The following is a 13,752-nucleotide window of genomic DNA, read 5'->3' on the forward strand; positions in this document are numbered from 1 at the left end:
AACACTGAGAAACCTGATGAAAGTGCTCTAGTTATTGGTGATTCTATTGTACGTAATGTGAAAACAAAAGCCACTATAGTTCATCTTGGCTAATTTAAAAGTGCTGGCTAATGCTAAACGTAGAAACAATAAGATTGTTTTTCACGCCGGCGCTAATGATGTTCGACTAGTAAACGGAGATTACTAAAAATAACATTAAAGAGGTGTGTGAACTTGCAAGCACAATGTCAGACACTGTAATATGCTCTGGTCCCCTCCCTGCTTACCATGGTGATGAGATACATAGCAGATTGTCATCACTCAATGGCTGGATGTCTAAGTGGTGCCCACAGAATAACATAGGTTTCATAGACAATTGGACGAGCTTTTGGGGCAGACCCTAGTAACCTATCCTACAGAAAAGCATTAAAAACTGCTAGATCTGATTACTTTTCGTCTCTCTTTTAGAAGAAAACAAACATAACCCCAGGTATTTATTCAATACAGTGGCTTAATTAACGAAAAATAAAGCATCAACAAGTGTTGACATTTCCCAAAAGCACAGCAGTAATGACTTTATGAACTACTTTACTTCTAAGATCAATACTATTAGAGATAAAATTGTAACCATGCAGCTGTCAGCTACAGTATCGCATCAGACAGTGCACTATAGATCCCTTGAGGAACAGTTCCACTCATTCTCTACTATAGGACAAACTACAGTTTGTTAAATCATCTAAACCAACAACATGTATGTTAGACCCTATTCCATCTAAGCTCCTAAAAGAGGTGCTTCCAGAAGTCATAGATCCTCTTCTGACTATTATTAATACCTCATTGTCATCAGGATATGTCCCCAAAACCTTCAAACTGGCTGAAATAAACCTCTCATCAAAAAACCACAACTTGACCCCAAAGAACTAGTTAATTACAGACCAATCTCAAATCTCCCTTTTCTGTCCAAGATACTAGAAAATGTAGTATCCTCACAATTATATTCCCTCTTAGAAGTCAGGATTTAGACCATATCATAGTACTGAGACTGATCTCCTTAGAGTTACAAATGACCTGCTCTTATCATCTGATCGTGGTTGTATCTCTTTATTAGTGCTATTGGATCTTAGCACTGCGTTCGACACTATTGACCACAACATTCTTTTGCATAGACTAGAAAACTTTGTTGGTATTAATGGAAGTGCATTAGCATGGTTTAAATCGTACCTACTGTATATGACTGCCATCAATTTGTAGTAGTGAATGAGGAGATATCATATCGATCACAAGTGCAGTATGGAGTACCTCAAGGCTCAGTACTAGGGCCGTTATTCTTCATGCTTTACATGTTCCCCTTTTGAGATATCATCAGGAAACATGGCGTTAGCTTTCACTGTTCACATGCTGATGATACTCCGCTCTATATTTCTTTGCGGCCCGGTGAAACTTACCAATTTGAAAAACTAACGGAATGCATAGTTGATATAAAAAACTGGATGACAAGTAATTTCTTACTACTAAATTCTGAAAAAAAAAAACAGAGGTGTTAATTATAGGACCTAAAAACTCTGCATGTAATAACCTAGAACACTGTCTAAGACATGATGGCTGCTCTGTCAATTCTTTGTCATCAGTTAGGAACCTAGGTGTGCTATTTGATGCAATCTTTCCTTAGAAAGCCACATTTCTAGCATTTGTAAAACTGCATTTTTCCATCTCAAAAATATATCTAAATTACGACCTATGCTCTCAATGTCAAATGCAGAAATGTTAACCAAGCGTTTATGACCTCAAGGTTAGATTATTGTTATGCTTTATTGGGTGGTTGTTCTGCATGCTTAATAAACAAACTCCAGCTGGTCCAAAATGCAGCAGCTAGAGTTCTTACTAGAACCAGGATGAATGACCATATTCACCCGGTTCTGTCAACACTGCACTGGCTACCTATTAAACATTGTATAGATTTTAAAATCTTGCTTATTACTTATGAAGTCCTGAATGGTTTGGCACCTCAGTATTTGAACGAGCTCTAGTTACAATATAGTCCTCCACGTCTGCTGTGTTCTCAAAACTCAATTTGATAATACCTAGAATATCAAAGTCAACTGCGGGCGGCAGATCCTTTTCCTATTTAGCGCCTAAACTCTGGAATAACCTACCTAACATTGTTCGGGAGGCAGACACACTCTTGGAGTTTAAATCTAGATTAAAGACCTATCTCTTTAACCTGGCTTAGACATCACACACTAATACGCTTCTAATATCCAAATCGGTTAAAGGAGTTTTAGGCTGCATTAATTAGGTAAACCGGAACTGGGAACACTTCCCATAACACCCAATGTACTTGCTACATCGTTAGAAGAATGGCATCTACGCTAATATTAGTCTGTTTCTTTCTTATTCCAAAGTCACCGTAGCCACCAGATCCATCTGTATCCAGATCAGATGGTCACTGCAGTCACCCGGATTCAGTACGTATCCAGCCCAAATGGTGGATCAGCACCGAGAAGGGACCTCTACAGCCCTGAAAGACAGCGGACACCAGGACAACTAGATTAGCCCCAAATACCCTGTAAAGACCTTGTCTCAGACTACCACCGGAGATCACAGGAAACACATGATTCTTCTGCACAATCTGACTTTGCTGCAGCCTGGAATTGAACTGCTGGTTTTGTCTAGCCAGAGGAGAACTGGCACCCCGAATGAGCCTGGTTTCTCCCAAGGTTTTTTCTCCATTCTCTCACCGATGGAGTTTTGTTTCCTTGCCGCTGTCGCCTCTGGCTTGCTTAGTTGGGGATAATTAATTTACAGCAATATCGTTGACTTGATTGCAAATGATTGCACAGATACTATTTAAACTGAAGTGAGCTGAATGATGACATCACTGAATTCAATGATGAACTGCCTTTAACTGTCATTTTACTTTATTGACACTGTTTTCCTAATTAATGTTGTTCAGTTGCTTTGACACAATCTGTTTTGTATAAAGTGCTTTATAAATAGAGGTGACTTGACTTGACTTACACAATTCAGCTGTTCTGAACTTGAAAACTCAGAGTTTCCCATCTCAGAGTAAGTCAACTTAGAGTTCAAGTTTTAACTCAGAGTTGGTTGAACCTCCTTACTGAAACGGGCCCCTGTTCACTCCGTAACAAAAATATTATTCCTGCATGTTTTTGTAGGGGACTATGGGGAAAACCAGAACACAACAACATAGGGAGAACATGCAAAGTCCACACAGAATAGACTTCTGGCTCAGCCAAGACTATAGCTAGTTTTTTACAATATTCCTGGAAAGATATTCAAATTTGAGACTTTGCCAGGCATGTAAAAGTACCACACAAACTTAAAGACAGTTTTGCCAAAGTTCTACCAACATGTGAACTTTGCAACAAGGGGGAAAAATCCACTGGACTATGTTTACACAACAGAAAAGAACACGTACAAGGCTGTACCCCGTCCCCACCTCGGGTACTCCGACCACATGTCTGTTATGCTAATTCCAGCATAAAGACCACTTCTGAACTCGACAAACCGGTTCAAAAACTCATCACAGTTTGGCCAGATGATGCTACCTCAAAACTAAAGGACTGCTTTCAGTGCACATACTGGAACATGTTTAAAGAGGCAGCCACCTACAACAACCTCACAGACCTGCAGGAGTACACTGAAACTGTGAGTGCTTATATCGAAAAGTGCATTGATGATGTTACAGTTGCCAAGACCATCACCACACGTGCAAACCAGAAGCCATGATGACAGCAGAGGTTTGTGGGCTGCTAAAGACCAGAGATGAAGCATTCAGATCAGGAGATAAAGCAGCCCTCAAAACAGTAAGAGCCAATCTGTCCTGTGGCATAAAAAATGCAAAACAGTCATATGCTCAAAAAATCAACATTCACTTCACAGACAGCAGAGACACACAGAGCCTGTGGCAAGCCATTCAGACCATCACAGACTACAAGTCCCCGCCACAGGCCTGTGATGATGACACATCTCTCCTGGAGGCACTCAACCACTTTATCCATGGTTTGAAATGCAGAATGACATACCTGCACAAAAACTGCCCATACCTCCCAACGACCAGGTGTTCTGTCTGTCTCCAGCCGACGTAAAGAAGACCCTATCTAGGATTAACCCACGCAAGGCTGTGGGTCCTGACAACATACATGGCCATGTACTGAAAGACTGTCCTGCACAGCTGACAGATGTCCTAACAGATATCTTCAACACCTCATTGAGCCAGGCAGTCATCCCCACATGTCTCAAATTCACAACCATCATACGGTACCAAAAAAATCACCTGTGTCCTGTCTAAATGACTACCGTCCCAAAGCGCTGACTCCAATCATGATGAAGTACTTTGAGAGGTTAGTCATGTACAACATCAAAACCAGCATCCCCAACACATTCGATCCGCTCCAGTTTGCATACCGTCCAAACTACTCTATAGATGATGCAATTTCCTTCACCTTCCACCTGGTTCTTACCCATCTAGAAAATAAAGACTCCTATGTCAGAATGCTGTTCATCGACTTCAGCTCAGCATTCAACACAATAATCCCACAACAGCTCATTAATAAACTAAACCTGCTGGGCCTTAACAATTCCCTCTGTAGTTGGATCCCGGACTTTCTAACTGGAAGACCTCAGTCAGTCCGTGTCGGCCACAACACCTCGAGCACTACCACACTGAAAACAGGTGCATGGTTGTGTGCTCAGCCCGCTTGTCTTCACGCTGCTGACCCACGACTGCACTGCCAAGTTCAGCTCCAACCACATCATCAAGTTTGTGGATGACACAACTGTGGTAGGTCTCATCAGCAACAGCGATGAAACGCACTACAGAGAGGAAGTGGCACAGCTGGCTGAATGGTGTGGCACTAACAACCTGTCCTTCAATGTGGAGAAGACAAAGGAGGTTGTAGTGGACTTCAGAAGAAACTTCGTTGACCACCCCCCACTGACCATTGACAGCTCGACTGTGGAGAGAGTCAGCAGCACTAAATTCATGGGGGTGGAAATCACAAAGGATCTCACCTGGACCACCAACACCATGTCACTCTCAAAGAAGGCACAACAGCGCCTACACTTTCTCCACCGGCTGAAAAGAGCAAGTCTCCCTCCACCCATCCTCACCACATTCTACAGAGAAACCATAGAGAGCGTGCTGACCAGCTGCATCACTGTCTGGTATGGGAACTGTAGTGCAGCAGACCGCAAGACCCTCCAGCAGACAGTGAACACAGCTGCAAAGATCATCGGTGCCCCTCTCCCCTCCATCCTGGACATTTTTCTTACACGATGCCCCACCCATCCCTCCCACAATCTCTTCCAGCTCCTACCATCAGGAAGACGGTACCGGAGCATCAGAGCCCGCTCCGCCAGATTGCTCAACAGCTTTTTCCACCAGGCTGTGAAAGCCCTGAACTCAAACAACCCCACCCTCCTCTGAAACCCCCACACAAACCCTCTACCTCCTGAAACATGGACCATCCCCCCTCCTACACCCCCAAACCTTACCACATCACAGAAAAACTGTCTGGAAAAGGTTTTTTTTTTTTTTTGCAAATCTCCTCTATGCGCACTAGACACTTTTCACACTCACTGCTGTGTGTACATAATCCCATAAAAGACTCAAATATGTGTTTACATGCTCGTGCACTACAAATTATCTTGCACTGTTCCCCAGCCTGCTGCATGACTAAGGATGTTTCCCTTTGCACATGTACAGTATTATGTGAAGCATTCATATAGTCTATATATTTGTATTTTTCAGTCTATGTATAGGTAAACATTTATGTATAGTATATTTATAATCTGTCAGTAGGTTAGTTGTGTATAGGTACAGTGTTTATGTGTAGCATTTGTATAGTTTGTATTTTGTTTTTTTAGCTTATGTATAGGTAAACTTTTATATATTTTATATAAAAGTTTATAGTCAAAATCTGTCAGTAGGTTAGTGGTGTATAGGTTTATACTGTTTTACTTCATTGTTGTATGTTTGTATTTATGTAGCACTGTGGTCCTGTGAGGCATGACATTTTGTTCCACTGTATGTCCCCACATGTAGCGGAATGACAATAAAGTTCAACTTGAACTTGAACTTGCATGTGTGGCTTGGCAGAGTCAGACAGTATGTGCGTCTACAGCTAGGTTAATTGAAGCATGCTCACAAAAAAATAATTGCAGCAGCATAGCACGGAGTTAATGCCAATCTGAATTGCCCTGTGTTTGACATGTGGACTTCCTAGTGAATATGTGGGTAGTTTCCAATGACTTTGCAGTGAACAATGAACTGCTGTTTATTAATGCGATCTAAATATGTCATTCCAATTAATTTTCAAATCTCAGTGGAATGACTCCAATGCATACTGTAGATGTTTCTTTAACCACAGACAGTTTAATGTTGCATTAGGTTGATTATTAACCATGCATTGTATGTACTGTATCAATGTTATTGTTTTACACATGTCCCAGAATTTCACCATTAACTATGAAAATCCATCATATAAAATCATATTATTAAATCTATGATGCCATGAAGAATAGATTTAATCTGAAATTTCAATTTGGACATTTCAGTAATTGTTGTGTGTAAATAATTTACATGGTTACTTCTGAACATATCTTTAACATATTTAATCTCACCACAAATCAGGACTGCATTCCTTTAATGTTTAAAACCCCTTTGCGTTCAAGGATCGGCGACGGCCCCAGATTATTGTTGTTTCACTTTCACAGCACATTAAACATCACACTCTGGACAAACTGTGCAATCAGTAGAAAGATTAAAGACCCTAGTTTCGATATTTGACCACTTAATAAAAAAAAAAAAATAATAAAAATTTTTTAAAACATTGTTGCAGTAACAGTAATTTAGTAATTTATGTCAGGAGTGCAAAATAATAAATCCGTATTATGTCTAATTTTGAATAGAAATTCACCACTCATTCATATTCAGTCACGTCAGCAGCGGTTTATTTGTGTTCACATAGATTCACTGAATAGTGTCAATAAGGGATTATAGTCCAAAGATGCATGCACATGCAGATATTTGGATATATTTACTCATGTTTACTTCATATTTCTTCTGACAGAATCATCATTTCTATTCATTTTCCACTGATTTACGCTATCTGATGATAAATAGCCTCTCCCAGCGCTCTGTGTGTGTGTGTGTGTGTGTGTGTGTGTGTGTGTGTGTGAGTGTGTGTGCACTGCTCTGTGCTCGCGCTGTGACTCAGACAAGCTCTGATTCGTCCTTCGCCTTGTCAGTCTTTAGTGTCATAACCATAGGTCATAACAAGACAACGTCATCGTGTCACTTGCTTCCTGTACACGTCCGCGTTGATATCTGACCACAACAACACTGAGAAACCTCTGTAACCACAACATATCCAAACAATAACACACGATTACGATAACTTTAAAAAAAACTTTTTTTTTTGGGTATGTCATTTCTGTCTCTATGCCGAAAATGGGGGGTGACTGGTAAGGGGTTAAACAGTAGAGCATGATGGTAGCAACACCAAGGCCAAGGTTTTAATTCCCATATATTGCATAAAAAAAATGTGTATTATTTGAATTCATGAAATGCAATACTGTACAATGTATACCTTCCATTTAAGTGGCTTGGGCTAAAAAGCCAAATGCGTAAATGCAGATGTCACATTTCATGTGTGATATTACATTTATTTCATTGTAGGTAGTATCTCTTGGACACAGCAAATATTAGCCCTGTTTCTCTTCTCTGTATGAGAGCCTTTTTTTTTTCATTTTAGGATATCTTCAAATGCTATCTGTTACTCTAGCAATATTCTCATGAAACTCACACAGAGATAACACGACCAGCTATTAAGAGACTAGACAACACTAGTTGCCTCAGCCAGGCTCAAGACATTAATGCTGTGACACCCTCTGCTGAGAAAATTTTCTCTCTTCACCACAAACAGTATATCCCTATAAATGTGAAAGACAGAGGGGAAAAAAAAATAACTGTTTTCAGGATGACTGATTATCCATTGACTTAATGAGATTTTTATAATCGCACTATACCAATGTCCTGCACTTATACTGGAAACCTCTGACCTGCCCTCTTTATGACCTACAACAGTTATAAACTAAAATGCAATTTGTTCCTGTGCTTTAATTGAAATCTTCAGGGCAGCTTTGGTCATCTCTCAAATCTACTCATTTATGATCATAGAACCTTGTTCGGGAAATGGTTTGTTTTCTACAAAACCAAACAAATAATGAAGCAGATGTCAACAGCCATAAAGCCACAAGGGATATGGACACAAGAGCTTGTTTGATGGAAAGCACATCACTCTGGCTTAGCAACACGTGACCAGTATCTTGACCTTTACTTAGAATGTTTCCTAGTTACCACTTTGACGCTCAGAAACAGAGCGAAGTCTCCTCTCAAGCTAAGGGAAGAAAAAAACAGTGCACAAGGATTAACATCAAAACAGGGTAGTTATTTGTCTGCACAGATAGAGTAAACCATAAATTTTATACTTGTATGAGATTAGTGTGGACACCTCTTTAGGTCAAGGAAAGATGTACTTATATTTTATATACTATATATTATATCTTATATACTATATCTTAGATAGGTCTTGTCTTTTTGTCTGTGATTTTATAGTGATATAAGTTCTCGGTTACGTATGTAACCCTCATTCCCTGATGGAGTAAATGGAGACGTCACGTCGTTGACCGACAAATTGGGATCTCGCTTCAAGAGACCAATCAACTTAGAGTGTAAACTAAACAAGCCAATGCACATTTGCATGCAATTATTGCATCCAGCTGCAGCTGATTACAGCGTGAGCATAAAAAGGCAGCAGGTGCAATGCATACCCGGCTGCTCAACGGTGGTACAGCAGCTGTGGCGATGGGACGTGACGTCTTCATTACCTCCATCAGGAAACGAGGGTTACATACGTAACCGAGACATTCCCTTTCAGTCGGTCACTCTCTACATCACGCCGGTGACCAATGAATTGGGATCCTCTACCAAAGCACCATGGATGCTGCCCCTTCCAGTGCCCTGTGCGAGCCACCTGCACCCTTTTAGGTGTAGGCCGGGGCTCGCAACAAGAAGACCACTCACCGTTGTCATAGCACTACCCACTCAGTGAGATTAGATAACACTGGGAAAACATACCCGTTCCACTTTGAACAGGGACACTGCGGAATCCCCATCCTTCCTGAAGGAGGTCTTGGGAGCAAATACCCATATGAATTGGAGGTGATTGAAACCCTCTTGGAAATGGCAGAAGTCTGCCAGGGAAACACGGGCTCGGAGGCTATACTGTGGACTTTACACATATGGGATCCACTTAGGTCTCATATATGGAACCCAGCCTACTAAAGGCCCCCAACCACACATCCGTCCTCATACTGGCGCCGGATGTTCCACCACGTATTGCTGCTGAGGGGATGGAGAAGCTTGACAGAGGCTAAAGTGTGGACACTCTGGAGTAGTTTTAGCAAGCCGACACTAACCGGGGCCTCTCAGTGCCACTACCCATTTGAGGTGAGAACACAGGAGGATACTGGCTCCACACGAAGGCTATAGAATCAATGGAACATGTTGGGGGTCACCCAGCCCGCAGCACCACAAATATCTGTCAACGAGCCAGCACCAAGGAGAATGCAACACTCCTAGTAGAGTGAGCTCGCAACCTGGGCAGGCAGGGCACACCCTGTGCCTGATAAGCCAGGGTGATGGCATCCGCAATCCAATGGGCCATCCTCTGCCTAGAGATGGCCTTCCCCTTCTGCCGGCCTCCGTAACAAACAAAGAGCTGGTCTGAGGTCATAAAGCTTTGTGTCCAGTCTGCGTAGCATCTCAGGGCTCAGACCCAAAATCAGCTGGATTGTCTGGGGATGGAGTCGCCACTCTCCCGGGAGCGTAGCTTGAGACAGCTCGTTGGTCATACGGTTGAGCAGGCCTGGAATGTGAATGGCATGAAGTGACCTCAGAACCTTCCGACTCCAAAAGAGGAGTTGGTGGGCGAATTGTGACTTGTGACAGAAGCGCAGACCACCTTGTCGGTTGATGTATGCAACGGTCGCTGTGTTTTCCATTTGGACCAGCACGTGTTTGTCTCATAAGCGCCCTTTAAGACGGTTCAAGGCAAGATGCACTGCTTACAACTCTAGGCAACTGACATGCCAGTGCAGATGGGGGTCCGTCCATACCCCTACACTGCGTGCCCGTTGTATGTAGCCCCCCAGCCGGTGGTGGTGGCATCCGTGAAAACCACAGCATGCCTGGAGACCTGTTACATGGGCACTCCTGCCCAGAGAAACATAAGATCCAACCACAGGGTGAAGGTTTGGTGACAGGCCGGTGTAACTTGGACCCGGTGAGTTCGGCACTTCCACGTCCACCTCGGGACTTGGCCATGAAGCCAGTGATGAAGCGGTCTCATATGCAATATCCCTAGTGGTGTAAATGCCGCTGCAGCTGCCATATGCCCCAGGAGCCTCTGAAATAGGTGGGACAGTGGGGCCGCCATTCTGCCCTTGAACGAATTCATGCAGGGCAGCACCGACTGCGCATGTTCCTCTGTGAGGCGTGCTGTCTGTTCGAATGAATCCAATTCCATACCGAGAAAAGAGATCCTCTGTGTTGGGAAAAGTTTGCTCTTTTCCCAGTTGACCAGAAGACCCAACATGTTGAGGTTACGGAGCACCAGGTGCGAACACCCTGCTCTCTGAAGGGAACAAGAGCCGCCTCCATGACTTTCATGAAGACACGGGGAGACAGGGACAGCCCGAAGGGCAGGACCTTGTACTGATATGCCCGTCCTTTGAACGCAAACCACAGAAATGGTCTGTGGCGTGGAATAATCGACACATCGACGTCCTTCAGGTCTATTGCTGCAAACCAATCTCTGGGACAGACGCACCCGAAGATGTGTTTCTGCGTTAACATCTTGAACAGTAACCGATGAAGGGCACGGTTTTGGGGTATTTTCTCCTGATAACCCCGAAAAGAACTTAAATTACACTTTCAGTTTTGATTGTACAGATAAGAGCAATACATCAATCGAATCTGTAAAGGGTCTACTTTTTTTTGTATACAGACATAATAACAACAAAACTTTGTGCACTTATAAAATAAAGATAACAATTTAATAATATATTTTTTACAAATGTTATTGAATGCGGGACTGAACCGAAACGAATATTTCACACATATAAAGCAACCAAACACAAAGCAATATTAACAAAGTTACAGAATATGGAACTGTACAAATCTAATAAATATATAAAGCAAAATAGGTAAGAATTAGTAAACAAACTCAAAATAAGAAAAACAAAAACAAATGTGCAATTATAAAGGTGCAATTATATTTATAAATTATAAAAGCTAAAATACTAAACACTAAATACTAAAACACAATTTAAAAGTGAAGTAAAAGTGACATATTGACCAATGTATGGTAACCTCTATATTTAAGCCATCCAGTGACACTTGGAACAGTGGGCAGCCATCACTGTAGCATCCGAGGAGCAATAGGGTCACAAATGAACCAGTGCTTCTTAGAGTTCCAAAAATTAATGTCCTTCTGGCTCAGTTTCATTAGGTCTTACACTGATGGTATGCACGGATGTAGCGTGCATCTACCTCCAATCTGCACTGAAGTTGCTGGCAAAGGTCTGACAACTGTGGGTTCCTGTGAGGTGGAGATCTCAAAACCCACACCGGCCTTCCATCAGCAATGGCATCCTCCTCATCAGACATCAGTTCCAGCATTGCTGTCTGCCACAGTTCTCTTTCTGCATCTGTTTGAATGACCCTGGACCTGGACTCCAGCAACTGCAAAACACACCACAAGTTAACCTCTAAAAACACCCAGAGATGTACTCATCTTTTCCTTTGTCGGATTTTAGCCAGTGCCATAATGGCTTCCCTAATCTGTAACTTTTCTGGCAGAGACAAAGTGTATTTCCTCCACAGTGTTTCATAGTAAGTCCTGCAACATGCTGAATAAAAAATGATTCAGATAAGTGACAGAAATTCAAATTAGAATATGCACAAAATAAGGGACATGAAATGATTACAATAACATATGATTACCTTTTATAGACTAAGAGTCTGCATCTGCAAAAGACGTCTTTAATTCCTCCAGCAGATAAGTAATCACTGCCTGATTATGAGGTGAATTTATTCTGTGTGGAAACAGAGTCCTGTGTCAATAATTAATTTTAAAATGATTACGCAAAAGCCCATAAAAAGCATGTAAGAAAAACAGCAGTCTTACCCAGTTTGTGGATTTAATTTATGTGGGTTGTTTTCCGAGTTATGGAGGCGCCTTACAGCTTCCTGTAACGTAGAATTTAAAAAGCTTTAATACATACACACAAACATGCATATGAAAGAAAGAGTTTTCAAACAACATTGCATAATACGGACAATCTGTTAAATATGCTGGACACATACAACAGTGCATAGGACAAACAGTAGTTGTGTAGCTAAGTGCTCATTTAAGCTAACTTGGCGAGGTACAATTCACGACTATGTCTTTTAATTTAAGGTTCAACTTACCGCAATGCCCACATTATGCATCCGTTTGACTCTTTTATTCACATGACTTGGCTCTTCCTGCGGGCTTTGATTATTGAAATTGCGCTCAAGAGCCTCAAGATGCCGAAGAGTCTCCCCGTGGAGCGTATTGCAGGCAGAGTTGTACTTAGGCCCCATCCACATGGAGACACGTTTCGCTGTATACGCATACATTTTGTATCGTATAGGCGTTTCGTTCACACAGATCCAGCATTTTGGGAGAGTGAAACCAATATTTTTTGAAACCAGGTTCCAGAGTGGATAAATTTGAAAACACCGCATTTGTGTATCCATATGTTTTCTGAAACGATGACATCATCAGCCCACATCTCGCCGCTAGTCAGACACTGCTATGTCACATAACAGCAACAAAAACATGAACAAACACTGAACAATTGTCTTTTTATTAACTAACATTAACACCGATTAATAAATGTATTGTTCCATGTTCGTTTGTATACCGCGCGCAAGGTTTATGCGCATAATCCAAGTTTTCTTGTCTGTTTTTAGTGTATCTCTGTGGCAGAATTATAGCACCACACGCTGGTCTGGCATGTATATTACATTGTTTTGTGTCGGTTTTGTGGTTTCGTGTGGACGTAGATATTTCTTGAGACGAGGAAAAAAAAAGATCGGATAGGGAAAGTTCTGGCTTTGTGTGGACTTCAACTGTGCAGTTAAGTCACACTTAAGAGAAGGTTGCGGTCATAATTCCACTATGTACAGGGGTTGAGATTTAGGCCTTTGTAATTACAAAAGCTTGTTTGGTCATATTGTAATTGTCCATTTTCATTCTTTTTTTATCATTATCTGTAAATGTAAACCTTTACAATAAACCTTTTTTTGTGATGTTATTTGTTGCATTCACCTTGACTATTATATTCCATGAGGAGTAAGACACACAACAAAAAATAATTTTCACACATTTAAAAAATGCAGTCTTGTCTACTGAATTTCACTTATTTTGAATGGTGCTCAAATTTTCTCATACAAAATAAGTTGTATTAATAACAAAGGCATTTAGTAAACACATTTGTACAGACATGGTGTTTTATCCAGTTTTTATGTACAATAATAAAAGATGTGCTGTCCTAAAGAAGGCACACCATGGTTAACAAGTTTAAAGTTTGTAGTTTTACAGAACATCACAGCTGGGTATGACATGAGAATAAGGCCTGAAGTTAGGAAGAACATTT

At 41.5% G+C, this 13,752-nt stretch overlaps 1 protein-coding gene and 1 long non-coding RNA gene across 2 annotated transcripts in view; both read right to left on the reverse strand.

Moving 5' to 3' along the window:
* Positions 1-13,752, reverse strand: part of adcy2a (adenylate cyclase 2a) — a 124,513-nt gene that overhangs the window by 87,709 nt on the left and 23,052 nt on the right. The gene's annotated exons all lie outside the window — the stretch shown is intronic.
* On the reverse strand, positions 9,394-13,037 carry LOC122139948. Its single transcript, XR_006156679.1, has 5 exons — positions 12,539-13,037; positions 12,255-12,316; positions 12,071-12,162; positions 11,858-11,976; positions 9,394-11,809 (listed from the first exon to the last, which is right to left on the reverse strand). It is a non-coding gene; the product is annotated as an uncharacterized LOC122139948 (long non-coding RNA).

This window comes from Cyprinus carpio, chromosome B16 (genome assembly GCF_018340385.1).
Source record: "Cyprinus carpio isolate SPL01 chromosome B16, ASM1834038v1, whole genome shotgun sequence".
Taxonomy (NCBI): Eukaryota; Metazoa; Chordata; class Actinopteri; order Cypriniformes; family Cyprinidae; genus Cyprinus; species Cyprinus carpio.